Source organism: Thunnus albacares, chromosome 7 (genome assembly GCF_914725855.1).
Source record: "Thunnus albacares chromosome 7, fThuAlb1.1, whole genome shotgun sequence".
Lineage (NCBI taxonomy): Eukaryota > Metazoa > Chordata > Actinopteri > Scombriformes > Scombridae > Thunnus > Thunnus albacares.
The window spans coordinates 30,873,477-30,890,126 of NC_058112.1; the positions used below are offsets into that span (position 1 = coordinate 30,873,477).

At 38.7% G+C, this 16,650-nt stretch overlaps 1 long non-coding RNA gene across 1 annotated transcript; it reads right to left on the reverse strand.

Annotated features, from left to right (window-relative positions):
• Positions 1-4,827: 4,827 nt before the first annotated feature.
• LOC122985225 lies at positions 4,828-10,436 on the reverse strand. Its single transcript, XR_006404077.1, has 2 exons — positions 5,921-10,436; positions 4,828-5,581 (listed from the first exon to the last, which is right to left on the reverse strand). It is a non-coding gene; the product is annotated as an uncharacterized LOC122985225 (long non-coding RNA).
• Between the last annotated feature and the right edge of the window lie 6,214 nt (positions 10,437-16,650).

A 16,650-nucleotide genomic window follows, 5' to 3' on the forward strand; every position in this document is an offset into this window, starting at 1 on the left:
GTAAGAGGATAGCTACAGTAACAGCATGTAATATTCTCTGTTCTTTTCATATACATACAATAATTATCTTGGGTAAATACACACTTTTAATGGATGATGTCTTTGTTATTTACAATATTCTTATGAAGAGATAAATAATGGCATTACTTTTTCTTTCTTACCCAATTTTAGGCTATGTTGATAATGGACTATACATTGACATTGTGGTGAAATCCACTGTTAAATATGGTGTGATATGGTGTGGTGAATTTGATTTATTGAGAGCCTACTCTTCCAGTGCATGACAGAGGGATACCTTGAATTCAATACTACCATCATCATCATGTCATCTACCCAAACAGCCCCTATAAAAGTCACAGCACAAAGGAGGCTGACTGCCAAACCCCCAGGAGCCATGTTACTACACCGCCCACCCCCTCAAGCCTGGTAGCCTACAGTACGGATGCTAATAAGACAGTTGACATTCGATCCCATGTTATTCTCAAAGTCTAAGTATGTCACATTTAAGAGGCAGGAGTTTAACCGTTTGACACCACTTTACAACAAGCATACATCTAACACTTCGCTGTATGGACATGGATATTGTGGTCTGACTTGGGAGTCTTCAGAGTCCTTAGCGTCTCTGAAGGAGTAGGTTCCCGTTTCCTTTTATCTGCTGCTGTTGATGCTGACACTTCTTCATTCAAATTGACTTGTTTTTCTTCCTCTTCCCATCATCTAAAAACTGGTAAATCTCATTCAATTCTTGACAGTAGGCTGGTACGTTTTTGACAAGTTTGTATAGATTTTACAGGACTTTTTGTCAAAGTCAAATCCAATTAACTTTATTTATATAGCACTTTACACACAATACAGTCGATCCAAAGTGCTTCACAGCACACAGAGAGGAAGACAAAAACAAAAGAAGAAATAATAATAATAAAATAGAAATAATATATTATGATAACAATAACAATAATAATAATACTAGGCAGTAAAGGCACACAGTCACACAGAGCCCATAGTGGCAACACAGACCTACTCATTAGCTGTTAACTATGACTAACTTAATCCAGCTCAGATATTTCTCCTGAAGTCTTTGTAGAATTATATTTTAAGATGACTCTTGAAAATCTCAATACTGGGGGAGAATCAGATGGTGATAGGAAGAGAATTCTATAGTTTTGGGGCAGCGATAGAGAAAGTCCTGTCCCCATAACACTATATCCTGGATCTCGGGACAGACAGAAGTCTACGGTCAGACGATCTCAGTTCCCTGACAGTGTGATATGGGGACAGGAGTCAGTCCTAGACAATCAACAAGTTGATTAAAAATGGTTTGGGCCTTTTCCTGTTTTTTGAAATATTTTAATAGAGTGACTAATAACACCTTACATTTTCAAATTCTTATAGCAAAAACGGCAACAACGCTACAGTCTGTTTACAATTTTCCATCTCTCAGCACGTCACACGCTTTGTTGCTCTGATTAGTTGTTGGTCTATCCAGTTGCGTCCATGGTCATTTTGGTCTGCACCCGTTGGTAACGCCCCTTGGACATCGAAAATGAACTGTGAGGTTCCAGACTAACTCGCATTTGCGAAGTGGTCTAGCGATGTCAGACTAGATGTCTCCTACTTCACAGAAAAGTCCATTCTCAAAATATATGTGAACTGGAGGCTTCAAGTTTCCATATAACACTTGTTTAAGTTGCATACTGGACCACGATCGGCTCCAAACTTGTTGTGATGTCATAAATCATGTAGGTACGTCCAGAGATTTGAGGTGAGCACAAAGAAACTTTTCTCCTTCAGCATATGAATATGAAAACAAACTGCACATAAATCATTCTGCACAAAGAAGAGAACAACATCCAACTGAGGCAACAAGAAGAAAAACACGTTTGACTGGAGGGGGGACTTTAACAACTGCAACTCGGTTTAGTTAATTAAAATCATTCTTTCAGTAAACCAGCAGTGATGCTACGAGCTGGATGCAGGTTCATTGATCTCTTTCTGAGGCCTGACGTGTTGCAGAGCTGGATTTTGTCTCAGTAATTCCTTCTCATTACTGACTGTTCGGCATGTAAACAGGACACATTATGTCCCTTCATCTGATGTACTGCTCATATAAATACTTTCATGGGAATTGTCCATTGGATAGATTTCATTTGGAGAGAAAAACATGGTTCATGTAATCAGTCTGTGTCCCTTTCATTCTCTGGCTTCATCTCCCCGTTCAGCTGACAGTATTAACATGATTTACTCTGTTACATCCCTGATCTATGTTCCCTAAATCCATCCTACAAGGAAAATATCAGCCTTTAATACTGTAACAGCCTCCGGGGATGTCCACTGTACTTTTCTGGCTTCATGTCATTGGATAAATTTAGACATCAAGACATCATCAAATCCCAGTACAGTGTTAAAGTCCGTCCTACTGCAGCAACACAACTCCACCAATCACCTGCTTAGAAACTTTAATGGGATAATTTAACTTTTTAGACCCGACAGGATGATCTAAATCTCTTTTTGGTACCACTTTCTACCCTTTAGTTACTGCACACACACACTTGGTTTGGTTTGTTTAATGACCTTTTTGGGCGGGTTGGAGAGGACGTTTGAGGTTTTTTACTGTTTTATGTTGAAGAACATGATCTGCCATCATGAGAACATTTACTGTACATTGTTCAGTGTCTCTTGGTTTAAAATCAATAAAGAGTTTTGAAAAGAAAACATCAGCACTATTAAGAGTTTGAATACTGAATTTTTAAATTTCCCCAAGATTTTCCTCAAGTTGTTTCACCACAATCTGTGATTTATTTTTATTTTTTTGCAGCTGTGAGCGGCTCTGTTTACTTTGTGCATCGCATTCATGTTCATCACACTTATAAATCAGGCAGGTTTAATGTGCATACTTCTGAGTATACTTATTTATGTCACATGTACATTACACCGAAAGACAAGGGAGGAAAGGAGAAAGAAGAAGAAACTGTATCCTCTGATGAGTGAACGTTAATAAAAACCTGATGTTTAGCAGAGATTTGATTCTGAGTGGAGGAGCTTGATGACATTCAGAGCTCCGTCTTCCTGAGGCACCGCATGAAACTCCCTCACGTTGCACATTAGACCGATCCTCTCTCTGCATCCTCATCCAACGACACTGGATCTCCGTGGCAACAGTTGCATGTCTACTTCCTCTCCAACAGCTCTGATAAAAGTAACACCTGAAGTATCACATTTTTAATTGCAGCAGAGGTCAACGAGTGGCCATGATGACCAACACGGTGTTCTTCACTGTGTAGGCTTGACAATCAATTACTGGTGAAAAGTAAGAATGACAGTTACAGGAAACTCGCCAAAGGTTTAGAAAGGTGATAGTTTCAAGATGCGGCTACGCAATAAATGAACAAATAAACAGCAAAGAACAAGACAGACAGTAAGAACACACAGGAGCCAGGTCATAATCAAAAAACACTGAAAACAAGAAGCACACAACCAGCAGCTGTAAACATAAAACATGAAGACATAAGACAAACACAATAAAATCTGATAACATATTGTGGTTTTAGTATCTGTTAAATTATTGTGATGGTAACAAAAAAATGACAATCCTGGTGAAAGTCCTGCAAAATCTACTTAATAAAAAGAGCATGAGTACTATGAGCTTGATGTAGTTAAAGTATTGCAGTAAAAGTACATAAGTATTATGAGCTTGATGTAGTTAAAGTATTGCAGTAAAAGTAGTGGTTTGGTCCCTCTGACTGATATATTATTATATATGACATCATTAGATTATTAATAGTGAAGCATCAGTGTTAGAGCAGCATGTTACTGTTGTAGCTGCTGGAGGTGGAGCTAGTTTACACTACTTTATATACAGTTAGCTAGTTTAGTCCAGTGGTTCCCAACCTAGGGGTCGGGGCCCCTCCAAAGGGTCAGCAGATAAATCTGAGGGGTCGTGAGATGATTAATGGGAGAGGAAAGAAGAAAAAACAAAGTTCTGATACACAAATCTGTTTTCAGTTTTTGAACTTTTTCTCTAATCTTTGATTTTTGCTGAAATATTGGATCATTTGAACATTTATTGAAATGAAAGCATGTGAGAAGTTTAGAGGGAAAAATCACTATTTGGTGGAGCTGTTAACAACTCATAGACATGTGAAATGTGACCCCGACTACACACTGCTTTTTGTAAGACGTCAAAAGACAAAAAGGTTGGAAACCACTGGTTTCATCTTTAACAATGTGTTGTATTTTAAAAGCTTGTTATATTATCCATTGTGTCAAATCTTCATCTGAAAAGTAACTAAAGCTGTCAAATAAATGTAGTGGAGTAGAAAGTACAATATTTCCCTCTGAAATGTACTGGAGTGGAAGTATAAAGTAGCATCACATGGAAATACTCAAGTAAAATACAAGTAGCTCAAGTACTGTATTTAAGTACAGTACTTGAGTAAATGTACTTACTCACTTTCCACCACTTGTGTAGACTATGCGACGCTTTCAGCCTGTTCAGACTTTAAAATTTTGCAGTTAGTGGCTCTGAGTAAAAACAAAAATAGCCACTTTATTTCTTGTAGTTCTGATTTGAGTGTTGCAACTGATTGGATGACGTCTGATCCTGTTTGGTTAAGTTGGTGTTGATATTTGGGAGATGAAATCACACGTTTGCGTTTTTATCCAATCACAGCGCGTCATTCTCATTAAGATAATTCTAAAGTTATAATGTTAAAGAGCCCCTTTTTTTTTGTTTTTTCCACAAAAAAGTTAAATGACCATGTTACACATTCACATGTATTAGTCCAGGATTGCAGACAGAAATAAAACAAAGTCACACATAGATTCACAAAGGTTTGGCAGTTGAATTTATTTTATCTTTTGGCTAATAAAACTGTTATTTTTGGAAGTTATGTTAGAGTTTGTGATGCTGCAGTCATTTCCTGCTGACTTTGTTGCTTGCTTTTTATTAGCATGTTTCCTGGCAACCGATTTACATTTTCCTGAAGTGTTAACTAGATAAGATGTTTCTTAAGCTTTAATGGTGCGACCTGTTTTAGTAAATCATTAGTTTGAAACTAGCTACAAGTGACTTAAGAACTTGAGGGGAACTAAACACACAAACTAAGTGATGGATTTACAATTAGCTGGTGCAGCACAGTCCAGGATGCAGTGCAGCTTCAAGACAGTTTGGTAACTAAGTAGAGAACTGTTTTCACCTGGAAAAACTCTCCCGACGCCTTCACTGTCTCCACCTACACACGGAGCTCCTGAGTATTCTGTGTTCAAAAAGTAACTCTGTCAAACCTCACAGGGAAGCACATACTGCAGTAGATGAGGTGAAGAGTGTTCAACACAAAAGTAAATTACAGATGTCAAAAAAAAAAAGAGAGATGGTGGAATGTATGAAACATCAGAGAGTTCTGACAGCAGCAGAGGATCAGATGAGAGTTTTTTCTTTAATGCTGCACTGTACACTTCTTACATGCAGCAGCCCGGCAGTCGGTTGCAACAGGTGGAGTAACTGATGCGATTCTGACAGCTTTCGTATCCAGGAGTCATGTGAAGTGATGAAATTTGCACGAAACTCCAGCTGCTCTTCAATCTAGAGGTAAAATAAAAAAGAATCAAACATGGTTTCTAATTAATTTAGATAACAAGTTTCAACAGGCTGAATATAAAAAATGTTCAATCAACCAATGCTGAAGATCTGATTTGACTGAAGTATTAATTTCACTGCTACATATACCTGGATATTTCTTGCCTCTATGAAAGGACTCTGCCAGTGAAATCTATAGGAGGTATTTCTCTCCTCCGCCCTTCTTTTCTATTGCAGCTCAAAGTTCTTTCTCTTGTGTTTTTTCCACATGTTTAGACACAGTAGTGAATAGCCTTCCTACATACATCACAGTTCACAACCTTTTCATTGACAGCTGTAAAATACCTCCACACAATGTTCCTCTTTCATTCAGCCACCACTGTATTCATGTGTCGGATTGGTGCACGCTGGGTATGTTCGTTGTTTTAGTGCACACACGACACCACGACAGAACGTTGTTTGCCCAGGCAGTTCGACTCTTTGATTAAATGTGTACAATGCAGAAGAGAGGAACTGAAACTTGTATCAATTGATCTTCAAAAACAAAACATAGTATCTGTAGTATCAATATTTTGGGATCGATCTGCCCAGCCCTACCACAGAAACATGGCAGACTTTTTTTGGCTTCATGCACCACTGAGGAACTTTTATAGGGACAAACACAGTATCCAGATCTTAATACATCCATGCTAAGGACAGAAATGTTAGTCACGCAATCAATCAAACATTTTGGTCCAAATTATCTCATCAACTACTTGTCCAATTGACACGAAATTTGGTATGAAGCTTCTCAGAGAATGAATCCTTGTGATTTTGGTGATGCCTTAACTTTTATTTGTTGTTATAGACATGTCTGAACAAACAGCCCATGATCTTTGCATGTTTGTCATGACGCAGGCACTTTAGCTGCTAAATGCTCCACTATGTCCACCAGCTAGCTAACCAGCTAACTGTGTCTGTTTGGCGTTTGGAGCAGGTAGTGAACAGTGGCTTTTTGGGGTTTTATCTATGAAAACAGCTGCCTGTCGCGTCCGAAAACGACGACATGAGGGCGCTGAGAGTGAACCAAAACAGTAAAGTTGCAGCCGGGCAGATAAACAATGAGCTGAAACTCACTATAAAGCTCCGTAAAGCCGAGAGGAGCTGCAGAGTCTCTGATAATTCTCATGCACAACACATGCTGTCAGTCAATACATCACTATTATTAATTATCATAATTATTGATTACAGCTGCTTTTACCAAGTGCCTTTAGTTGCTTAAACAAAACCATCGCAGTGGTAATCATACTTTTAGTTGCTGCAAATAGATATTGCAGGAACACAGATGACACATGTTGTCAGTGAACATTTTGCATTTTTTGCTAATATGCTAATTAAAAATGCTCCCCTAGTTTTATAAAAACTTAATTCTAGTGGCATAAAGTGTACCCTCTGTTCCAAATCAGTAGCATGTAAACATCTTGTATATAATTTTAGATTTTAGGAGATGGTTTCCCTACAACACTTCAGTATTGTGGGTTGTTATGAATATCACAGACGACTCAAAGGCTTCAGGCTTGTTTAGTGAAATCTTGCATGATGCATCCTCGAGGAAATAACTGAAAATAGTATCAATTTTCTAGCTGTATCCTCATTAAACCCATGTCTATTTTTATAGTTGTGTCTTATTGTTTTGGTATTATATGATGACATGATCACATTTCATTATTTTGTCTTGTTTACATCGATGAGTGTGAGAGTTTTGGTTTTTCATCTTCGTCTTCTGTAGACTCATCATATTTGTTCTGATGATGAAGAGGCTTCTCCACACTCATGTGCTGGAAAACACTCCGGACTCTTTTGCCTTTGATCCTTTACCATAACACTGTGAGGAAATTCTCCCCCAAATTCATGATCTCTACCAGTACAGCAGTCCTTCACTGGACCTTTGATCTTTTCTCTGCAATATTCACAGAGGCTCTTATTACCCAGCCTAGCGCCGTGGCGTTGGTGGTTCTTTGTGTGGGGTGATGACGCACTGAACCACATTGCCTGAATCCAGCTGACCCGGATAACCCGATGTTATCTGGGTCTGATTCAACATCATTTCAAGTTTTAATGTCTTCAAAGTCAAATAAGAATAAGGAAACGTGACACATACAAATGCAAATGTATGATGTTAAACCTGCAGTGTCAAACGGCTTTATTACTCTTAATGTTTATTAACCTTAATATTTATTAAAAGTGAAACAAACAGCATCCTTGTAGTGAAGTCTTTCTTTTTTCAGAGCTTTCAACCATATTAGCAGGTCTGCGTCACTGATGGATGAAACCATAACAGCCTTTTTTTGTCTGCTAAAGCAACATATCTGTTCTGTTAATCGCTTTTCCTGTTTTCAAAACAGATACAAAAAGGGTTAAATTCATATTTTAATTTCACAATTATTTCTATGAAATAACGTTCAATCATCTGCTTACGTAGCAGAAGATGAAAACTAAGGAGGAAAACTAACTAGAGTCTCATTCAACCGGACTAAACAGCAAAGATTTGAAAACACCCTTGAAGGAAGTGGTCTCTGAATACAGAAGACCTTGTTTCTGTACATCTGTGACAAAGTGGGTGAGAATACACCATTTGTCATTATTTTCACCATCAATGCCACATAGCTTATGAATTTAACCATGCTTGTTAATAGTTTGTTTAGCCATATGTCCATGATCAATCTGTAACTTGCAGACACATACTATCCCGGGTTTGTTTGTGGTTTGCATTATGTTTGGTTACAGTTCACATACCAGCAACATTTTTAGTTCAAGTAAAACACAGACAAGTATTAAGTTTAGTGATTGTTCATTGGTTAAGTTCTGCATTTCATGAGTTAATCATTTTCTTTACTTACCATACCCACCATGTGCTCCACAAACAAAAGGAGGAGGCACTCAACTACTTCCTCTATTTATAAACTGGGTTATGTCATCAGTGATGTCACTGGGTTAGACCAAGTATAGGGGGATTTTTGTTATTTCATTAAATGTTTGGTTTAGTATCGATATGATTTGTACTTGTTTTGGCTCAGGCTGAGGTTTAATGTTGTGGATGTGTTTTGTGTAAACAATGTTGACTGATACACGTAGCATTGTTATGTGCCAGGTAGCATGAGGGAAAAGACACCCCTGCAGTAAATATGGTTCTGCCTGATAGATTGGACGGCCTATTTAAGGGGAGAGATGTCGGTTTAGGGGGAGCAGAAATTAGAGGATGACGGTGTAGCTGTGTGCTCGTGATCATGCCTTAGTTTGCTTTATTCTGAGTTAAGCTAGTTAACTTTGATTTTGCTTGTGTTAATTTCATTTTTGGGACACCTTTTTGTTTGTTTTTGGTACACTGGACTGAATAAATCAGTTTTTACTCATTCAACAAGAGTCTGAGTCTGCCTCCTACCACCTTCTTAACCACTATGTTCAGGCTTCCTCACAACATCAAATCAAATCTTGCACAAAGCGATAATGTGTCGTAGGCAGAGCAGACGGTTACACTGAGCCTGATAAATGCTGCACTGAAATTCATCAGACCACCGTAGAGAATCTGACTGTAAGCTAAGTGACTCAAATGTAAAGTGAAGTGAATACAAACAAGCTCCTTTTCACCGTTTTGTCATCTGTAACCGTCCCTCCGCCTCCCACAAGCCTTCTGGAGCCTCATAAATGAACATTTATTCTTAAGCACAGCAAACTCATAATTAACTAACGTGATTAGCTAAACAGATAGTCATTAGGCTTCGAAGATAATATTTTCCAGGATGAGGATTTCATTAGCGGACCTCTCCTCACTGCCGTCAAACTGTCGGATGTGACGGCGGTCTGCAGCGATGAGGTGGCCGTCATTGCTTCGGATGCACCGCAGGTACGCTGTCATCACTCAGAGGTGATGTGCTTGATTAGGTTTCAAGCTCTTCTGGCAGGCAGGAAGCGTTCTGTTTGTTAATTTGAGATGAGAGAAATAAAAAAAACATGAAGCATTAATTCAGTGTGTGGATGAGTTTGGGGGGTGGAGGAGGGAGGGGGAAGCTCTCAAGTGTTTGACCTTCAGTTTGCCACCAGGTAAACTTGCATTACTTCAGTTATTAATTCTATGAAATGTGTCGTGTACTTTAAAATTCTGCACCAGCTGCATTAAAAACAAAAACTCCTCAAGTTGAATATTTAAATAGAAACATTGACTATATGCTGTGGACATAAATTACTTGAGCATCATGTTTTTTCCTGCACATTTTAAAAAATGCAACACAGAGAGCTGAAGTAAAACTGGAACTTCCAGGTTGTGGACTGTGTTGCACCAGGTGTTCGTTAATCAACCAGTCTGTGTGTTGTATGTTTTAATCGACTCAGGTGGGTGAAGGCAGCCTTGCCAAAGCCTTAACTTACACTTTCTGCACACGTATATGGTCTATATGAAAGTGAATCTGTTATTTTATAAAATGCACACTACATCTACTGTGCTGTAAATCAATGCTGCTTCTTACTTTTTCTTTCCTTTTGCCTTCTTATCCTTCTTCTGTTGATATTTTCTCTCTTCTGTACCCTTTCTTCTTTTCTTTCTTTCCTCTACTCTCCTCTATCATCTTATTTTCCCTTTCCCCTACATGTAAACATTCATCCACTTTCTCAACATCTTGGATAAGGTAGCCATGGAAACACAGTTGACGTATGTTGGTGACAAATCTGATTTTGTAACGTCCAATCAATGGATTACTTACCTGCCTGAAACACACAGACACACAAACTTGTGCTTCCAGCTCTCTTCTTATCTCTCTCTCTCTGGTGAAATAGCCTTAATCTGTTGCCATGGATACCCTCGTAAGGGTTAAATCCTTCTAGAAGAAACTGTCCTGGACTGGAGATTGTCCTGTTGGTCAATGCTTACCCATTCACTCAGTTTGACTATAACTGTTAGTATTTACAGTCACACTGAGGAGCTCCTGCATGCTCTGCTGCAGGTTTATCTAACGATCCAATACACACAATTCACATACATACTGCTGCACTGAGGAGGCGGACCAGTTACTGTACGAAGCCAACAGCATGGCAGCAGCAATCATATCTAAAGCAGTTCCATGGTGCTGAATGTGAAAAGGTCAATGCACAACTGCAGCCATGTGTATCATATTTGGACTTAGGTGTTGTTTGGTACTAGGTGGTTTACCATGATTTTTAAACAAGCACTAACAAATTAGGGCTTCATGATGGATGTACATTACTGTCTTCAGGTGTTCCCTCGGTCTGCACTTACAGCTGTCAAATAAAAGCAAAATTAATTTTAAAAACCCTCCCAAAACATTAAAACATCCATATCATGAGCTTTATGTTAAAGGAAAAGGCTAGCAATAGGTTTTGTCAACAAATATGAAAGGAACAAAACCAATAATCTGTCAATTTTTCTCTCAGTTCTTTTCATCTTCCACTCTGTCTGCGGCACTGAGCCTCAAGCCCGTCGATTACTGCTGAGGAAAGAAATCCTTAAAATCTTGTTATAAATATACAGTAAACTTTTGGCTGAGTAATATTTTAAAAATGCTGGATGGAGGTGTTTGCTTTTGTTTGTTTTTTTTTTACAAACATTAACTCAAATAGGACTAAATGTGCATTTTATAGTGACTATTTTCAGCTGCAGACTTCAACACATTTTCGTGTTCAAGTATTTCCAGCAGCAGCAGTGTGTGTGGGATCGACTAAACCACGACAGTTTGGCTCAGTTATGTTATTAGTAATGTTTGGAGCTCTATGTGCACAGAGAAATAAATAATATCAGGCTTTTTGGGTACACAGACAATTTTGCTCATTCAATAGGATTTGTTGACAAGAACAAGGGCTCTGCCAGACAGAGTCCTGGGAGATATAAACATGAGAAATACAATATTTGACTTCCAAAAACTGATTTCATGATGCAGTATTGTTTTTCTTTCACTTGAGATTGAGGTCAGTCTGTAAGGTCCATCATGTTCCACGGAGGTCAGCCCTGAAAAACGTCCATTAATGAACTGATTTAGGAGCCCCATAAAGGAATATATCTATCTTAATGACCAGCTTTCATCCCTTAAAACATCTTTAACTGCAGGAATAAAGGCACAAGAAAGAGAATCATCTCTACTAAGGAGGGGATGTACTGGGATACAATTTGGGTTAATATGTTTGGTACCTCCAAGAACCTGAATCACCAACATGAAATTTTGCCCCAGGGCTTACCTGACTCCTGGGATGAGACATCAGATTAGACTAATACTCAACCAATATTGAACCATCTGCACCCATAGAACATTAGACTAAGTTTTGGATTCTCTTTTGGTAGTTATAGTGCTACTGCTCATTAGGCATGGCTATGTAATTAGTGAAAGTAAACTTAAACAAATTCTTAGATCAAGAGGTTTCTCCAAAAGAAAGCAGTACGGTGATCTGCAGGATGCTGTTGGTTTCACTCATGACCAGTTACTGTTCTCAGGACATCTGCACAGATACAGATTGATGTATTCTAAATGCAGAGAGTTCCGCCTACGAGTAAGAAAAGAGGATGTCTGCTTGATTATGAAAGAGCTGGATCCCAGAGGGATTTTACTGAGGAAAAGAAAATGTCTCCAGAGGCTGAAAGGCTTGAGTTTATCATAAGAGTCAATATGTCAGATGAAATCTGGTCCCATGGGGAAGTAATTCTGCCTCTGGAGTCATCTCCTTTTCCTCAGTGAAACCCTGATTACTGTACCGCTTTCTTCTAGAGAGACCTCTTGATCTAAGAATTTATTTAAATTTGCTTTGTGTCCTCTGTGTCGTGTTTGTCTATTTTATTAATCTGTCTGTTTCAATTTGCATGTGTCTATATGTGTCTGTAAAGTGCTTTGTAACTGTGTTTTAAAAAGTGCTATATAAATAAAAACTTACTTTCTTACTTTCATTAATTACATAACCATGCCTATTGAGCAGTAGTACTATATCAGCACACTTAATGCCCAGTTCAAAGTCAAATCCAACGCGCTGATCCATACTGGGGTGTTGCACTGGGAGCAGCTCAGCAGATGACTCAGAAGGAACGGAAGATGAAAAGTATTGCAAAGTAACACAAAAGTATTGTGAGAGAAAGCAAAATTTATTGCGAGGGAACGCAAAGAAAAAAAAATCTTACCGTGTCCCTTCGGGGGCTCAGTAAAACTATGACAGATAACAGGTGTAGTTGTGTAGTTACATGGTAAATATAACAGTAAATATCTATATTCTGTATGTATACACATATACTTACATGTAGTAAGTGTGGAGTGAATGTGTGGTGAAGCACAATATGATAAAAGACAAAAGCAATCATTTAAATTTCGAAGTAAAAAATACTGAATATGTGCTGAGAGTTTGTCAGTCTGGGACGGCAGTAAAAGTTTAAAAAAAGGTCTCCATGTCTCCTTAAAACTGGCAGATGATCCTTTTAGTGTAGATTCATTTATTTAATGTTTATTTGTAAAGGGACAAAGCGCTTTGCCATGTTCACCCGTTCACACACACATTCATATAATGATGGCAGAGGCTGCCACACAAAGTGCTAACCAGCTTATCAGGAGGGGTTTCTCATCATTCACACACTCTCACACACACACACACACACACACACACAGCCATCAGGAACAATTTGTTCAGTATCTTGCCCAAGGACACTTTGACTGGAGGAGCGGAGGATTGATTAGGCCATGTTCAGACCAAATTAAGGAGAATGGCCCACTGCTGCAGGGTTGCAAGGAGGTGTGTGTGTGGGGGGGTGTGGGTGTGTTTATTTGTGCTTGAGACAATACTGCTGTGAAACAATCAGAAAATAATGTTTTATTGATCTGATTCACCAGCTGTTTTGCTACCAGCCCTCCCTCTCTTCATTCACTCTCTAGCTCGCTCAACCACAGCTGCTTTCTCTCTCTCTCTGGTGCTCTCAGCTCTCTCTCTCTCCTTCTCTGGTCTTTTTTATAATGAGCCGGGAAGCCGACAGCAAAACATAACTTTACTTTTAACATTATCAAACGAAGATCCCCTCCTCCTAGTGACGTCTTTGTTCTCCCTCATGGCAGAGTTTACAGCTCTGATCAGTCTGATCTTGGCGCCGCTACGGCCAAAAAGCCTGCAGCCAAAACACAGTACCCCCATTCAAATGAATGGGAGAACCTGCTTGCGCTGCACCGCCTGATTTGGTCTGACTATGGCCTTAGTGGACGATCCGCTCTACCTCTGAGCCTCAGCCGCCCCACTACTGTAGATTCTGACTCTATTCAACTCAAGAATCCTCTATATGCATGCGATTAAAGTGATGTGACATTAAAACAGACACTGACAGGATCGATCCACTAACTAACTGTTTGGCAGCAAGCAATCAGTCTGTCCATATTTCTGCGGGTGTAAATGAAGAGCAGCCAAATACAGTCAGTCAGTTTAGATTGAAGTTTCCTGAGCCAATCAGAATGATGCTTATTAGCGGTATTTTAATGTTAATTGAACATGTGTTGTTGACAGTTTGATTGGTGTTCGGATCTGATGGTTTCAGTGATGTACGATCGTCTGGCCTTTTGTAAAGCATCAATCAGGCTGAAAATAACACGACTGCCAAACAAAGCACCCTTAGGTGCTGAACACACAGAGAAAGAAAATAACTTCTTACATCAATACTGAGGAAGGTGAGAACACACAAACACACCAAACATTTTGAAGACTGATTGTAAATGCAGCCATGACTAATTCCAACATCACAGAGAGTCTGCAAACAGCGCCGGTGTTTCAGATCTCTTAAAGTCAGAGAATGGTGATTATATCAGACATGATTGATTTCCACAGCTAGAACCACAATGTCTGAGCAAAATTAAAGACAGAAATACGAACTGAGGAGACAAATCTGAGTGAATAAAAACGTGTCAGTCTGTTCAGGATAATTTAAATCTCTTCTGTGAAAACAAGATAATCAAAGTTGGGTGTATTGTAAACTGTAGGTCATTTTAAAACCTTGTGTCATGAGGTGAAGCCAAAGCCAGTTCTCACATTGTAGACAATAACCTCAAGTCTCAGCCTCAAAAAAAAAACAACACCCATTTTCACATTTATTTCTAGGAATTTGCCTCCAAAATGTTGAGCATTAGAAGGTGGACAACTTGCAAGAGCCACATATTTTCTAATGCATTCTGCTAATTCTGCGTCATCCTCCGTCCTCCCCCGCCACCCGGCAACTGACCGAGGTTGTGTGTCGGAGAAGATGAGGAGAGAAGAACGAACTGTATACTGAAGTTTATTCTACCCCTCCAAAAAAATCTTGTGTGTGTAGAATCTGTATTACGAATGAATCATGAAAACAGTCTCTTATCTTTATGAGCCAAATGGCCTTTCTTTGCTTCCTTTTTTTCCTGTATTCTGTTTGAGGTGCATCTTGACTCATTCAGTAAAGATATACGCCTACACGCTCCTATATATATCCACACTGTCACTGTAATTATAATTACTCCTATAATATCATCCTGAGGCTGAAAAGGACATCAGAGTTCCTGTACCTGTGCTCTTTCACAAACTAATCAGTCAAAATAACATTTATATCAGTTTTTATTGCTCCCTCACATCCGTTTTGTGCTTTTAGTGAGAAAATAATTTGAATTGTATATAAATTATTTGAATATTTACTCAAAAAGTACTCATTATGAAAATTGTCTCTACTCAGTGTTGTTTCACTGGGTTTTAATGTGACTTTTTTCACACTAATTGATGGTCTAACTCTTCAACTGATGGTTAACAAAGTGTTTGTAAATGATCAAATACACGACACTGTAGCTCCATGGAAACTGTAAGAGCTACGAAAGGAAAGAAAAATATAATAATTACTCTATCTTTTCACATCCTGATGATAAGCCCATTGCACTGCAGCCTTACAATATTCATTAATATTCATCAAAGCTAAAACCATATATTAACTTCTGACTAAAATGAATTACAATTTATATTCCAATCATGAAATATCTCCTTTTTAACATAATGAGTACTAGAGGTGAAGATATTTAACTTAAAATGAAATATGTTGACATCATTTTTATGAGCAATCAGAGTCGGAAATTAACTTTTTAAAATATGAATCTACCAGCCACTGATAGATAAATGTTCATATTCACCAGCCACTCAATACTAAATCATTATTTTGTGTCTGAAGTCTACCAGCCACTTTTACCAGCATTTGGCTGGTGACTGCTGCTAATTTCCCACCTTGTCTACAACTAATACAAACATAGAAAAACAATCACACATGCAGCTTTAACCTTTTATATTTCAGTTACTGCAAAACACACAAATAATGCTGCATTTCTTTACACTGGCAAGCAAACTACTATGAGATGAAAACTTCCTCTTAAGACTGAACTGCTCTGCATCTAGCTAGCTTAAACACGCTAACATAAAACTATATTTTAAAGAAAGCACCACAATACCACTAAAACTTTAAGCAAACATTAATTAAACCTTGTTCCCTTATCAGTCAGGTGCTAAACAAACGAAATATCAGACATTTTCCAACGTTTGGCAGGTGCTCGTATAAGATGCGGACACACTTGGCGATCTATAACGTAGAATCTTTGCTCTGCATTTGCTCCTGGCTCCTTCAAGATAAAAGCCTCAACCTTACTATTTAAAATCAATGTTGGACAGTAACATTTCTTAAACTCTGTTACTTTTACACTTTGGGGTCCTCGTGCTCGCTGTCTTAAGCCTTGTTTGTATGGTGCACAACCTACAATGCACAGAGACGTTAATGCTCAACGCGTTTAAAATATTCTGTAGAGTCAACGAGTGTTAGCGGAAGAACGTCACTATCCAACATGGCTACACACACTGTCCTGGAGCTCATCGTTGCTGAGGAAGAATTCATCTGCTTATGGTTATTAAAACTACGAAGGTGCCACAAGAGGAGGTCGGTCCCTTACATGCAGAGAGACGTCTCGATGGTGAATATAGCCATATTGTGCTATGGAGAAGGAAACGCACTTCAGCAACTAGTTACAAAAATTCAGAGGAACACAACCAAGCGCCACGACAATTTGCAAAGCCATTGTGCT